The 14,260-nt window shown below is 39.5% G+C and overlaps 1 protein-coding gene across 2 annotated transcripts in view; it reads left to right on the forward strand.

The window, feature by feature from the left end:
- Positions 1–14,260, forward strand: part of macrod2 (mono-ADP ribosylhydrolase 2) — a 429,071-nt gene that overhangs the window by 95,367 nt on the left and 319,444 nt on the right. The window lies entirely within an intron of this gene.

Raw genomic sequence — 14,260 nt, forward strand, 5'->3', positions numbered from 1 at the left:
AATTAAATTTATCGAAATGCTTTGTGAGTGTTTCTAATGCATGGCATTGCGCTGTGTTACAAATAAATGCTTTTAGCCTTGTCATAAGTCAGAAATTACTTATTGTAATTATAAAATGCATTCACCAAGTTGTGCTTTTAAATAATTGGCTCATCGTAGCTGTATTCTAATTTTCAGAAAAATAGTCTGTTTATTGTGATATCTTGCATGGTTAAAAACTTCCACTAAGGGTTAACTTAATAAAGCTTCCCTATACTTTCTCAAGCATTTAATTGTATTACTAGTCATCATGCCCATTGTTAATTTCTGACATTACCTTTCACTTTTTTTCAGCTTTCAAGTTGTGTGCTTGTAAAGAAACAGAAAGTCACCAAATTGTCCTGACAAATGAGATCCTCATCTCTCAGAGCCACATTTTGAGAAATGTGGTCCAATACATGTCCATCTTGCCAGTAGAATGACAAAATCATTGCTTTAATGAGCTTTGACAGTTCAAACAATCCTTTGTTAAAAGGGTTTCTTGGAAAGAGAATATTAGAATGCTTTGCTTTATTTCTCAACTGCTGGAAAATAGTACATATGTAAAGAGCTAAAATGTACACTGTACCTTTGATTGTGGTATGGCCCTGACGGATTTTTTAAACAGAGCCTATGTACCTGAAAATCAGTCTTCACACACTGAAATATCCCAGTCTGACTGTACCTGTCTATGCACTGTTTAATCCCACCATCTTCAGATTGTATTGTGCTTTATTCCTTAGCTATTCTTGTCAAGTCCAACACTTGACTGATCCTTGTTATGTCGCTTAAACAGAAAAGCTGGCATAGCAATTCAAAGGCAATGCTCCTAGGAAATACTGTAGGCTGCAGTAGGGAAAGTGGCACTCCCAACTGACAAGGCTTTGATGTGAAATTAATATTGCGGTCCTTTATCCTTCCTATAAAACTGCCACAATTAACCCTCATAAATTTTATATTATGGTGATACTTTGCATGTTGAATCATTTACATTGGCAAATTGTGCATATCTGATTTGTAAAAAAAAAACTTTGAATTACATAGCAATAACTAGCAATAACGTTTTCTTCAACCTTGCTTTTTAAATGTTTATTTGTTGACTAGTGGTATCGGGTTGGGAGTAAACTGCCTGTATATTTACCGAAGGCTTCTTTACTCTTAAACGGTGATCTAAACAAACATGCGTGCTTCCCGTGTGGGAGCTTCAGCTGTTCAGCTGTACACTTTTTCCTACAGGTGCATGTCAGTATATTTTTATGAGAAAGTATCCATTTGCTACTCTGCACAAAAAAGTTTTGCTCCACAATCCATACCCACTACTAGTGGAAAATAGGTGTGGTAGGGAAGCAGCAAACTGTGGTGGGCTATTGTACTATGCCACTCTGTTTGATCACCCGTTCGGATTCCATTCAAAGCATCATTATTTGTGAAATATTGCTTCCGCATTTCAGTAATGAAGTGGTAAGGTGAAAATTCTTTGACACTTTTCTGCAAGGGACATATATCAAAGGCTAGTTAAGAGTAGTAATGTATATTCCCAGAAGAAGGAAGAAATGTGTCATTTGAGTTGTGCCTACTTTTTGTCTCCATATGTTGCTCAAAGCACCAATTCCACATTGGGGAGAAAGATCTTGGATTTTTTCTGGTGTCTCTGTACGATGATGATGATGATGATGATGATAGTCTTTATTTATACAGCACTTTTCTTACAGGAAATGTGGTTCAAAGTGTTTCACCTATGGGATTAAAATAAGAACTAAAGGGAAAAAAGACACCAATTTCACTTTGCGGAGAATGATCTGTTATTGATGGTCAGTGTTGCTGCACCATAATAATAACACCACCAATCATTATTTATATAGAACTCTTCATACATGAAATTTGGCTCATAGTGCTTCAGTTATTGGACTAACATATGATTGGTAGCTCAATTAATAAATCAAAATAAAAATAGAATAAATAAGTAATTATGAATCCAATATATGATATAAAAATAAGTAATGACAAGGTCAAAAGGGATATATAAATGTATAAGCTAGTGAAAACTGAAAATTATTAATGCCATATATTATGGATATATCAACAGTGAGGTAACGAGAGATAAATAACATAGGTCATAAAAGAACACAAAGAAATCGTGCAACAATGATAAAAGACAGCAGGAAAATAAAGTTAAATATAATTAAATGCTATGCACATATTAAAAAGCCAATCAGTAACTTTTTAAAACTGCCACAGCATCTCTAATGTCTTCTGGTAGCGTGTTCCATATTTTTGGAGCATAATGGCTAAAATCTGCCCTCACCACTGTGTTCATATTTCATTCTCTGAATACACACGTCCAGAAGTGGTAGATCACCAAATTCTAGAGGGAGTATAAAACTTCAGGTCAGTAATGTATGAAAATGCTAGTCCAATTAATGCTTTATAATTAAGTAAAAGGATCTTAAAATCTATTCTAAAAGACACTGGTAGGTAGTGGAGGATATTCAGGATTGGTGTAATATAATCCGTTTTCTAAGCTCATGTTAATATTCTGGCAGCAGCATTCAGAATTACTTGTGACGTTGTAGTGTACTTTTCGGAAGACCCGTAAAGAAAGGAATCCCAATAGTTAAGGCAGCAATAATAATATTTTCAGCATCATTAAATGATTAAAAAACACTAATCTTTGCTTTGATCCTCAGATGATAAAATACGGTCTTTGTAATGTACTGAATGTGGCTTTTAAAACTTAGTTCACAATCAAATATTACACCCAGATTTTTAGCCTCAGGTTTTGTCTGTGATGTCATACCGTCAAGCCTTCACTTTAGTTTATCCCTTAGCATCCAGGGCTCCATGCCAGTTACTTATGCTTTTTTTCCCCCTCATTGTTTTAGGAAGTTGTTGTACATCCATTCATTTACAACACTAGGTTCGACTGATGCATACAACTGGATACCAAAGCTTTTAGGCAATGTGGTAAAATTTGATAATCAATAGTGTCAAACGCAGCACTAAGATGCAACAGAACTATAATGGAGACCTTGTTTGCATCTGTGTTGCGCCAAAGATCATCAGCTATACCTTTTATAATGTTGTCTCTGTACGAGGGCCACCACTGGAGATTTTGGGCCCTATGAAGCATATCATATTGGCCCCCACCCTAGACCAATCCAATTATGTTTCAAAATTTTTTAGGGCCCCTGTCACTCATGGGCCTTTGAAATCATCCTAACTTCCCCCCTTTACGTCGCCCCTGCTCTATACTATGGTGGATTCTCAAACCTCAAAACGCAAAACATTTTTTAAAGAATTCAGCAGTCTGAAGGTAAACAACTTTTTCTAAAGTTATACTCATAAAAGGAAGATTAGAAATTAGCCTGCAGTTATTATGAACAGTATTATTTAGGGAAGCAAACGGTCCAGCTTCAGCACAATTAAAAGAATGCAGAAAAGTGCCTGGTGTAAGTGATGTATTATCAATGTGTAGGTACTCATTCTGTAAATAAAGGAAAATTTTGCTTGCACGCCACAGTAGGGGTATAGTCAAATCTTTTTGGCACTGGTGTAGCAAGAAGATTGATGTGAGTGTTGCCTTAATGGTGTAATGTGCCATTTTTCCCGAACCTGCCTCAGCTAAACACAGTCAAGGCCAGAATAAGGCACCTGATTTCTAAATCTGTCAATGTGTTCTACTAAATCATTTTAGCAGTTAACTCTAAAGGCTGTTTCTACTATTTCTACTATAACATGCCAGCTATCAAAAAGGGGCCAGCAGATCTGATTTTTTCTTTTAACCACTGATTGTGTAAAGGTGTATTTGGACAGAGATAAACAAAACACTGCAAGCGTTTAAAGCCAATCTTCATTGTCAGAATGGGTTCAAGGGAAGGGCCTGCTGTAATTCCCTTCTATCTGTTTGTCTTAGCTTGTGGGTCTGCTCTCAGTGGCTTTTGTGCAATGCTAGCAGGGGGATTTGTTTTGGCCATACATGCTTGGCTTTTAGTTAAACAGCTTGAGTCTCTTCTGTACGTTTGGATATTTGCAGAAGAGAAGCGGTGTGTGTGTGTGTGTGGGGGGGGGGGTGCTTGGGACTCTTGGACTGTTTGGCTTTTTATTTACTTTTATTTACTAACAAAAGGAGTATAAAGCAGTATTATGTGAATTAGATAAGTGGAACTGTGTCAGAGTTGCAACTACAGGCTTCCTTTTCAAGACAATATAATTTGTCTAGTGACTTTGCTAATCATAATTTCTCTAGTTTTTTTTTTCTTTACATGCCCTTCCAGCCTTCACTGACACCCAGTGACTTACCTCTTTTTATTAATAATGTATATTTTAAGCAATATTTGCTCTTTGGAAAGTACCAGAATGTGTCCGCCCCTGATAGGTTTATGTTGGGAAATCTGGGAAAAGTAGTCAGAAAATTATAGCCACGCAGCACAGAGAAGGGGTCATATGTATGTACCAGCTGCAGGATACTTAGGTCACAAACTCACAAGGTCACACCTCAGCAATTGTCTGACCTGATGACCAGGGGTCTCCAACTCCGGTCCTGGAGACCTAACGTCCAGTAGGTTTTCTATCATACCCGGCTTCTGATGAGCCACACCTGTTCTCAGGTAAATACCAGGAGCAGGTGTGGCTCATCAGAAGCCAAGTGGGACAGAAAACCTACTGGTTAGTAGCTCTCCAGGACCCGAGTTGGAGACCCCTGCTTTTGACCAATACAAATATTTGCACCAGGCAGTAATTCCACATGACACAGCACTTCATGTGCAGGTTTTTGCAAGATGATGAGGGGATCTTGAATTTGAATTTCTCGTTCATATTTTATTAAGTTCAGAATATGACAAATATTCAGTTCAGTTGGCAATGAAATGAAAATGTGCATAATTTTGTTCCTTGTACTGCAAAAATCATTTATTTCACAGGAATTTGTGGGATCAATGAGCTATGTGGCCAGGGTAAAATATGCTCATCACCTTCCAAATTGTATATTGTTTGTCCTTAGGCAACTTCATGCTGTTCAGATTTTAAAAAGCAGTTGAAGCAGAATACCTTGTACATCGTGCATCCTTTTTTGCTGGGCTTTGTTTTCATTTAACTCAACTTTCTGATGCCTTCCTCTCATATTCCATAGGAGGAAAAAGAATGAAAAGGGTAAAAAAGAAACTAGGCATCACTGTGGTGCACTTTGCTATGAAAGACATACTCAGGTGCAGTCAAGTCTGCATCAGTACATTGTGCTTATATACAGATGCCAAAAGTTTAAGTGGCTATACACAGGATGAACAAAACTAAAACTGTTTATTTTCCCCTTAACTGCTTGCCCAGTATGTGTCATTATCTCGAGTATATGGCAAATCCTGAGGTAGATTTCTTTCCATTTCCAAGTGAATTCATGCATGGTACTGTCATAGGATGCCACCTTTGCAATAAGTCGGTTTGTGAAATTTCTTCCCCGCTAGATATTCTATAGCAGGGTCGCTGAGTACTGAGGTACATAGTGCGTAAAAAATCGCTGATGCTCTGTTGACTCAATAACAGTGGACTTCCAAACTTTCTCTGGCATTATCCCCAGCACAAAAACTGTGCGATGGCAGCTTCATTGAAAGGGCTTCCATGGCTGAGCAGCTGCATGCAAGCCTCACATCACCAAGTGTGATGCCAAGTGTCTGATGGAGTGGCGTGAAGCACGCTGCCACTGGACCCTAGAACAGTGGACACAAGTTCTGTGGAGTGACTAATCACGCTCTCTGTCTGGCAGTCTGATGGCCTAGTCTTGGTTTGGTGGATGACAGGACAACATTTCCTTAATTCCTTACATTTAAACTTACTATGTTGTGCCAACTGTAAAGGCTGGTGGAGGAAGGATGATGGTATGGGGTTGTTTTGCAGGGGTTGGGCTAGGTGCCTTACAGTGAAGGGAACTCTTAATGCTTCAGCATATCAAGGCATTTTGGACAATTCTATGCTTCCAACTTTGTGGGAACAGTTTAGGGAAAGTCCTTTCCTGTTCCAGCATGACTGTACCCCAGTGCACAAAGCAAGTTCTATAAAGACATGGTTTGGTTGAGTTTGGTGTGGAAGAACTTCACTAGCCCACTCAGAAACCTGACCTTCACCCCATCGAACATCTTTGGGATGAGCTAGAATGGAGATTATGAGCGAGGCCTTCATGTCCAACATCAGTGGTCTTCTTGATGAATGGACAAGAATTCCCACAGGCACACTCCAAAATCTTATGGAAAGCCTTCCCAGAAGAGTTGTTGCTGTTATAGCTGCAACGGGGGGACCAACTCCATATTGATGCTTGTGGATTTAGAATGGGATGCCATAAAAGTTCATGTAGGTGTAATGGTCATGTGTGTGTGGGTGGGTGTGTATATATTACATTGTGGGGACTAAGTCTTTGTTTGGTTAGTTTTGGTTAAGGTTAGGGCTGCGTAGGTATTAAGGTTGTCATTGTTGTGATTACAATTTTTCCCATAGAAATGAATGGACGGTCCTTGTGTGTGTGTGTGTGTGTGTGTGTGTGTGTGTGTGTGTGTGTGCGCGCATTTCATTAAGAATGTTTGCAAAATAGCCACATTTTTATGTAATTCTGAATTGTCCTCTAACTATAAATACCTGATCATTATTGTAATTGCAAAATGTAATTTAGCTATATTTTCAACAACAGAGGCTAAAGTTTTCTTCTGAGCAGGCTACCTTTTTTCCTTTTCAGTTATTTGCTATAGATTAGACTAAATTAAAGCACGTGAGACAAAACGACAACAGGGATACTGTTTATCAGAAGTTCAGAAAGTATTGATGGAAATGTATATGTCCTGAAGTTCCATGGAGACTATTAACAATTCATCTGTATTAGTTGCATGTTCCTGTGTCATGTAAATTTCCTTCAAAGCATGTTGTATTCTGTGTGAAATTATTTATTTATGGTGTTAATTTTTCTTTTAAAATTGTTTGCTTTTATTTCTTTGGTTGAACTATGCAAAAATGACTTTGTGCTTCTTCATTTGCAAAAAATGCAAAGTCACCAAATGCCGAGTATTAACTAGTTTCTTTGTAGGTATGATAAGGTCGTTTGTGAGGAATACTGCAGTATATTGATATCAGTGACAGTCTCTGTCATGCCAGGCAGGCTTATGATAATGTTCAGGCTGAATGGTGGGCTAACAAGACCAGCCAGACTTGCTTCATGTGGATGCCTCTGGCTTTGGGGAGTTATCTGACTGAGCCGCAAAACACCTGTGCTGCCTGTCCCCCATGACAGTGCTCTGTGTATCCACCTTAACCCCCAGCTCTCCCCCATCCCCTCTTTGGGCTTGTTCTAATGCTGCAGCACTACCGAATTTGGTTTAATTTGGTTTGGTTTTGAATAAGATTCACCTTCTTTCTCTGTATATGCCTGACAGGTAAAGGTCATTGTGTATATGTGTTAACCTGTACCTGTTAAAGGAAATTAAAATTCCTTCTCTAAAATTGTGAATATCCCAGAAGGCCCTTGAATAACTTAAAATCAAAATAGATATGCTGTGCTAGGCTGCATAATTCAACAGGAATTGCACCATTATTTGTTGGCTAATGATGAGCCATCTGTTTTTTAGTGTAACCAAAGTAAAACAAGTTTTAATGCAACTGGCAACATGATTGGGGAGAGCCTTCTATTTGGCATCCAGGAGTGAGGTTTTCGGCACTCCAGAAATGTCAGCTGATGTTAAACTGGCCATGCTTTAGCCTAGAAAGTCCATCAGTGGTGATTTTCTGTGATGGTGCCCCAGGGTCATGGAGAAAAACCTGGTTCATGAAAGGGTGCCTTGCAGTGGCTGAATTCTCCTATTAGCTTATGTAAAAATTACTGCATCAAGGGAAAATACAAAGCTGTATGTGTGTAAGAGGTGGAAAAGCACATGTTTTAACCATCACATGCACCTGCGTAGTGGAGAGGGAAATATGGGAAATAATGTGTGCAATATCAATGTATTTATTTTACATTCATAGGAGAGTGCTTTAATAATGTCGAAGTACTACATTCACATTATATATCACTTTTTGGGAACAGTATCTACGATTTATGCCACATTCCTATTAAATGTTAGGGTGAGATTTAATTACCAGCAATTCTATCGTTCCTTGTGCTAACAGTCAAAAGGATGACAACTGTCTGGTCCACTAGTCAGCCCCCCATTCTCTCTGCTGTTTAGCATCACCACTTCTTTTTTTTTTTTGAAAGGAAAGCAATTTAATGCAAGACACACACAGCAGTGGAAGATGTCCAGTTCAATGTATTGTTATTCAAACAAAAAATGATATTCCCTTTTATGTTAAGTATAGTACAGTTAAGGCCCTCCTTGTCTGTCAGGTAACTTGCCAAGGCAGTGGACTGTGGACAATTTGTTGTTGGAAGAAGATTTAATCATGTGGCAATAACTATAATAACAATAATATGAGTGTAAGCATACAAGTCTGTGGTCAGGCAGGTCTCAACTCATCTCCCATTGAAGACTTATGTAGAATCTAATTAGACAGAATGTTAGAACCACAGAACACCAATAGTGATTGTGCTTTGCTTGTTTTATTGGTTCCTTTGTTGTTTACTCAGCTGTTGGAAGGACTTTAGTGTTCTACATGGCAGGAAAGATGAAAATGCTGCCAGTTCAGAATATTTAGCAGGTAATCATGATGAAAAAATCAGCATGTTTTCTTCCAGGTGCTCATAGGCGGAACCTTGAAAAGCACTGTGTCCTTCATATTACAGTCACAACAGTAAAGATATTTTCGTATACTGTAATTAAATACCTTAAGCATTGGAATAATTTTTTGTCAGGGTTTTGCATAAGATGTTAAACTCCCTCATCCTTTCAACAAAGAAAGTTAATTTTTTTCAGACCTGTTTGCTTTGTAATTAGTGTGGTTTGGTTTATGGAAAATTTGAAATAGTTTTCAGCATTGAAAATTAACCATCTTCAGGATTTTGTGTACGTGTCCCCTCAGTTACTCTCTCTGGAATTATTGTAGGGGCAGCAGTGACCAAAGCACGGTATTTAAATTTAATTGAAGAATAGAATGATTAATAAATATACGCATTTTTAAAACAATGTGTATTCCTTATATTTCAGGTGGTAATTTAATGTAATCTGATCTGTGCTGACATTGTTGTATAAAAGGAACGTATGCAAACCAGATACTGTATACATGGGCAGCTCTTTAACTTTAAGGTCAGGTGTCTGTTATAGACAAAAAAACTGGGGCATCACCCAAGTTTGTTTGGTTTTTCTGCTTTGTTATCATGGGGCAGGGACTTGGTATAACACACCTCCATACTTGGGTCCTCCATTCTTGCATATAGGCAGTGTGATCCCTAATATACAGTCGAACCTCGGTACAACGTACCCCGTTTATAACGTTTACACCAATGCAACGTTCAAATTTCAATGTCCCGAATTCGCGTAATGCATTATTCCATTTGCCGGTATCGCTTAGAACTTACACCTTTACAGCGTATACTTCAATATAACGTATGATTTTCAGAGGAAAATAGGCAAACTGACCTTCATTACAACGTACAGCCTCATCTTCCGAGCGCGCGCACAATTCAAATTGTGTTCTATCATTCATTTTGAGGGACTTGGTTACAACGTACTATGGTTATAACGTACAAATTCTTAATGTCCCCCGAGGTACATTGTAACGAAGTTCGACTGTACCATTTTATTGCACCAGGTTATCCTGACGTTTGCATTTTATTAAATTATTTCTCCTATTTTCTGTCCCCCACAATAAAACACTGTATATGTAGCTGTTTACATGGGTGAGTAAGGAAGTGCTCCAGAGAAGGTGATGACCCATGAACCGTTCTCTCAGCAAGATGGAGACTAGCTCAGTACCAAATGAGACGCTGCAATAGCACATCGTGGCTGGGACAGTGATGCTTTTTGACCCAGAACCCTGCTACAGCATGAAAGTAGCTATGAATGGTGGTTGTGGGGGGGTGATCACTCTGGCTGTCTTCACAATGAGCTCTCCCATGAGCGCTTCTAGGCCATGACGAATAGCAAAGGAGACACCGTCTTTGGTTGTGGCTTTTCACAGAGAAGCTACATGTATTTTTAATGTCTGTGCCTGGCCATCGTTTCTGAGTACATCTTTGCATGGATCAGTGTGAATAGGCATTGCAGTTACCTGCAAAGGGGCTCTGTCCGGTCAGCCCACAGCCAGGGTGTTTTATCGATAGTTCTGGATTTGAATGAAAGGACGTTTTACTGCATGTCTCATACAATCTGCATCTGATTTGGTAGTTTTTGGTAAATGATGGCATTTTTAAATTGTGATTTATAGTATACAGATTATAAAGCTGTTTTACAAATGCCAAAGCTTGTTAGTGGGCTCTATGCATAGGACAAGGCATAGGACTTGTTTACAGCATGGCTTTGAAGATTGTTTTCAGTTTACTAAGCTTGTGGACAGTGGAATTCATAACACTGAGGTCAAGCTGAAATCAGAGCTGCAGTTCTAATATGAGGAATCCTAAATGCATATCAAAATGTCTTCCTGTTTTATGCCATGGAGGCTCTAGCAGGAATAACCCTCTGTGTGTGTGGACTTTGAACGATCTCCCTGGGTGCTCCAGTGCCCACATGCCTGTTCCTGACCTTTGCTTAATTTGGGTTGCTCATTTGAATACCACTTTCAGTTTTGATTTAGTCTTCAGTCAGCGATTACAGTATGACGAATACAATGAACTGAAATGCAAACTGTCTTTATCTTCTATATAGCTGGGGGAAGCTGATAGAGCTGTTTTATATAGCAATCTTATATAAAAAAGAAAACATTAATGCAAAAAGGCTGTGTTTATTTATATATATATATATATATATATATATATATATATATATATATATATATATTAAAAAAAACTTTCCTGTTACTTTGTCTCAGTACAACACAGTAGTCCCCTCTGTGTGTCTCCAATGATAGCCAGCCCCGGGGCAGGCTGAGGCAACGGCTTCACATTATGGTGTCCGGCAAGTTCAAAGGGGCAACAGGAAATGGGGTAACCAGCAGCATCTGTAAAAGCAGGCGTGAGGGGCCACAGCTTAATGTTGTCGGGTGACGCTTACTAATGACTCACTGTCTTTCTGAGAGCCTTGGGAATAATGAGGTGGCGATTTACTGGTCTTCCTCTGTTTCTGCCACCTAGTTTCCAACAGTCGCACCTCAAAGGATAAACAAAGGGAGCCTGTTCTACCAGATACCACAAGAGTGCTTATCTCAGTAGACTCCATTCTTCTCTGTTTTGAAGCTAATGACATATGGCACCAAGAACCGGGCTGAACCCATGCTGACATGGCCCTGCTTTCCCGATAACTCGGAACCTACTGAAAGTACTACAGAACACTCAAGTGAATGCTAATTCAGCTAGAGTTTGATGCTAATATAAGACAGCGATTCTCACAGGCATGTTAGTGGAAATTAGTGCATATTAAATCATGACGTACACCGTGTGAACGGTGAAAAAGCACCTCTTTGGTTTTATGTCACTGTTGCTCTCCATCCCAGCATCTCCTTTACTCAGCCAACTCTGCTACAGGGGAAAACCGGTGCGAGCTGGAACCACACTGTAACTAGTCTTTCTTTGCAGTACGGCTCAGGTACACATCGGTTCCTGTATGCCAGTGGAATAGTGCCAATAGTCTTCGTGTACATGGGCTTCAATGTGTTCTGGTACATCTCTGGTTTTGACCCATGTGCTCTGCTGTGAGGGAAATGAGTTGCATGACAAAGGATGTGGTCTGTGTTCAACCTCCTGTGCACACATGTCATGGATGAGTGTGGTTTCCTGTGAGCCATCCCCTTGTATGTGTGTAGATGTGAAGTATTGTTGGCCTTAAAAAAATAAAATGGGACTGAAAACAATGATTTGTTGTTTTAATTTCAGAGTTTTTTGTAGACAGAGCTGATGTTACCTAGTGTAGTGTAATGAATTTTCTGTATTTCTGTTTTGGCTGAGATTTTAGAACTGGGAAAAAATGGCAGGATTTGAAAGGTGTTGTTGTTGTTTTCCACTGCCAGATGTGCTTATGCTTTAAAAATGTGTCAATGGAAATCCCTCTGAATGCATCTGATATGCTAGTGCCTGCAGTAGCCAAAACAGTGGTGCAAATGACCCAGTCTGCTATTTGACCGGGTTGCTTTGTAGCAGCTTGAGTCTGAATTACTGTTGTCGACCCTATATAGAGTCTCTGGCAGAAATGTGCCCATCAGTGCCATGATATGTTAAAGTACAGGCCCCAGAGTGTAGTGCATTTTAACAAGGGGAAGAAACGAAATTTGCATCTCCTCATTTTTCTTTCCCAGGAAAGTTCTCTCTAAGGAAGGTCATGCATGCCCAGGGCTTCACAGATGAAGATGTGTCCTTGAGTGGCTAAAGGCCGACCAGACTTAGCTCACTGGGTTTATTGTGGCAGAAGTGCACAGGAATACATTCATGGACACCAACCTGCCTGTGAGAAAATCTGTGGCTCAGGTTATTTGCCCCACTGCGTACAGCCCCCACTCAGTGGGAAAAGCAAATTCCATTTCTAGTTGGGATTTATTGTGCTTCCAGGCTTCTTGTACACCATTTTGTTTTCACTCTGGATAGGTAAGCACTGCGTTCAGGAGACAAGAATGAACGGTGAATTGTAATGAATGGTGTTTGAAGTTGCACCGGTATATAATACACTTTCAGTCTGATATATGTCCATAAAAGAATTGATTAGCTTGCAGAAGATGCAGCATGTAATGTGCAATGCACATTTTCTTCAGAAGACCCTGCTGAGATTAAATGAATAGTTTATAGTTTCCTGCTCGTTCCTCATCGCCATGCTCTTGCATAAAGTTCAGCAATAAGGGACTGTCTGCTCTCATCCATTCTGGACTCTCTACATCTTTGCAGATATTATAATGGTGTCAAATTGATTATCCTCCAAGGCTTTTATTCTCCGATTATCTGCTGTGGAGAGTGGAATAAATTAACCGCAACTCTGTAGTGCATTTCCATAATGTCAGGTAATTAGACCTCACTGCTTTTAATTCCAGAGGAACTGGGCGACCACTCAGGACATGGGCATTCCATCACCATAGTGAAGAATAACTCTGGTCTTTGATATTATGTACATCAGTCCTTGATTAAATAACTATTCTTAGACTGGTGATTGAAATGTTGTCTTGATATGCAAGTCTCTACAAGATGCTCGCCTATGTTCAGCACGGGCTGATCCTCTTGAGCTGAATTGCAGTTACAGTGTGGATTGTTTTAAAGAATTGAGACATTTATCATGAGGTCATATAATGTGCATCCTCACTGAACATTTTAAATGGCACTGGTCACTCCATATTCTTTAATAATGGACTGCATGAAAATGACTTTTTAGGAGGGGTGTGAAGGTGATTTTTTTTTTTATCTTACATTTTCCCATCCATCCATTTTCTGAAACTGCTTATCCTATTCAGGGTCGCGGGGGGTCTGGAGCCTATCCCAGAGGCTGAGGGTTCAAGGCAGGGCACAACCCAGGATGCAGTGCTAACCCATTGCAGGGCGCCCACACACACACACACACATACATATGGGCAATTTAGTCACTCCAATTATCTTCAGCATGATTTTGGACTGTGGGGGGAAACCGGAGTACCTGGAGGAAACCCCACAACAACACAGGGAGAACATGGAACGCACATGGAACCCTGGTGAAGACTCGAAAACCAAGTCCTAGTGGTGTGAGACAACAGTGCTAACCACCGCACCACCATGCTGCCCCTCATATTTTTGTACAGTTGTATTGTTTGTATGTAGTATTTGAACGGGATTGTTATTTTAATGGCCGTGTACTGTGTCTGATAAAAACTTTGAGTATGAGTTTTGTAACTTTTTAGGCAAAGTTAGGCTAAAGTTTATGCTTTGTTTTTTACAGGAATGATGATTGGCAGTCATTTATAGGAATAGTCTGGTAGAATATTTCTTGTTAATTACCATTTACAGTGGTCTGTTCATGAACCAAGGGAAAAATACATGTCTCCTTTGCAGTAACTCCAAGTAATGGTCAGATTTGAATTCCAGACAATTCTTTGTCCTATAGGGGAAAGCTTGTGCAGGTAATGAAGAGCTGACTTACAATGTGCTGTGTTTAATGAGATCTTCGGGAATCATTTAGACTGTCTTTGAGGTTGTGATGCGCTGGTGAATTTACAGTGTAGATGTCAGGAGTTATTC

This window comes from Paramormyrops kingsleyae, chromosome 3 (assembly GCF_048594095.1).
Source record: "Paramormyrops kingsleyae isolate MSU_618 chromosome 3, PKINGS_0.4, whole genome shotgun sequence".
Classification (NCBI taxonomy): Eukaryota; Metazoa; Chordata; class Actinopteri; order Osteoglossiformes; family Mormyridae; genus Paramormyrops; species Paramormyrops kingsleyae.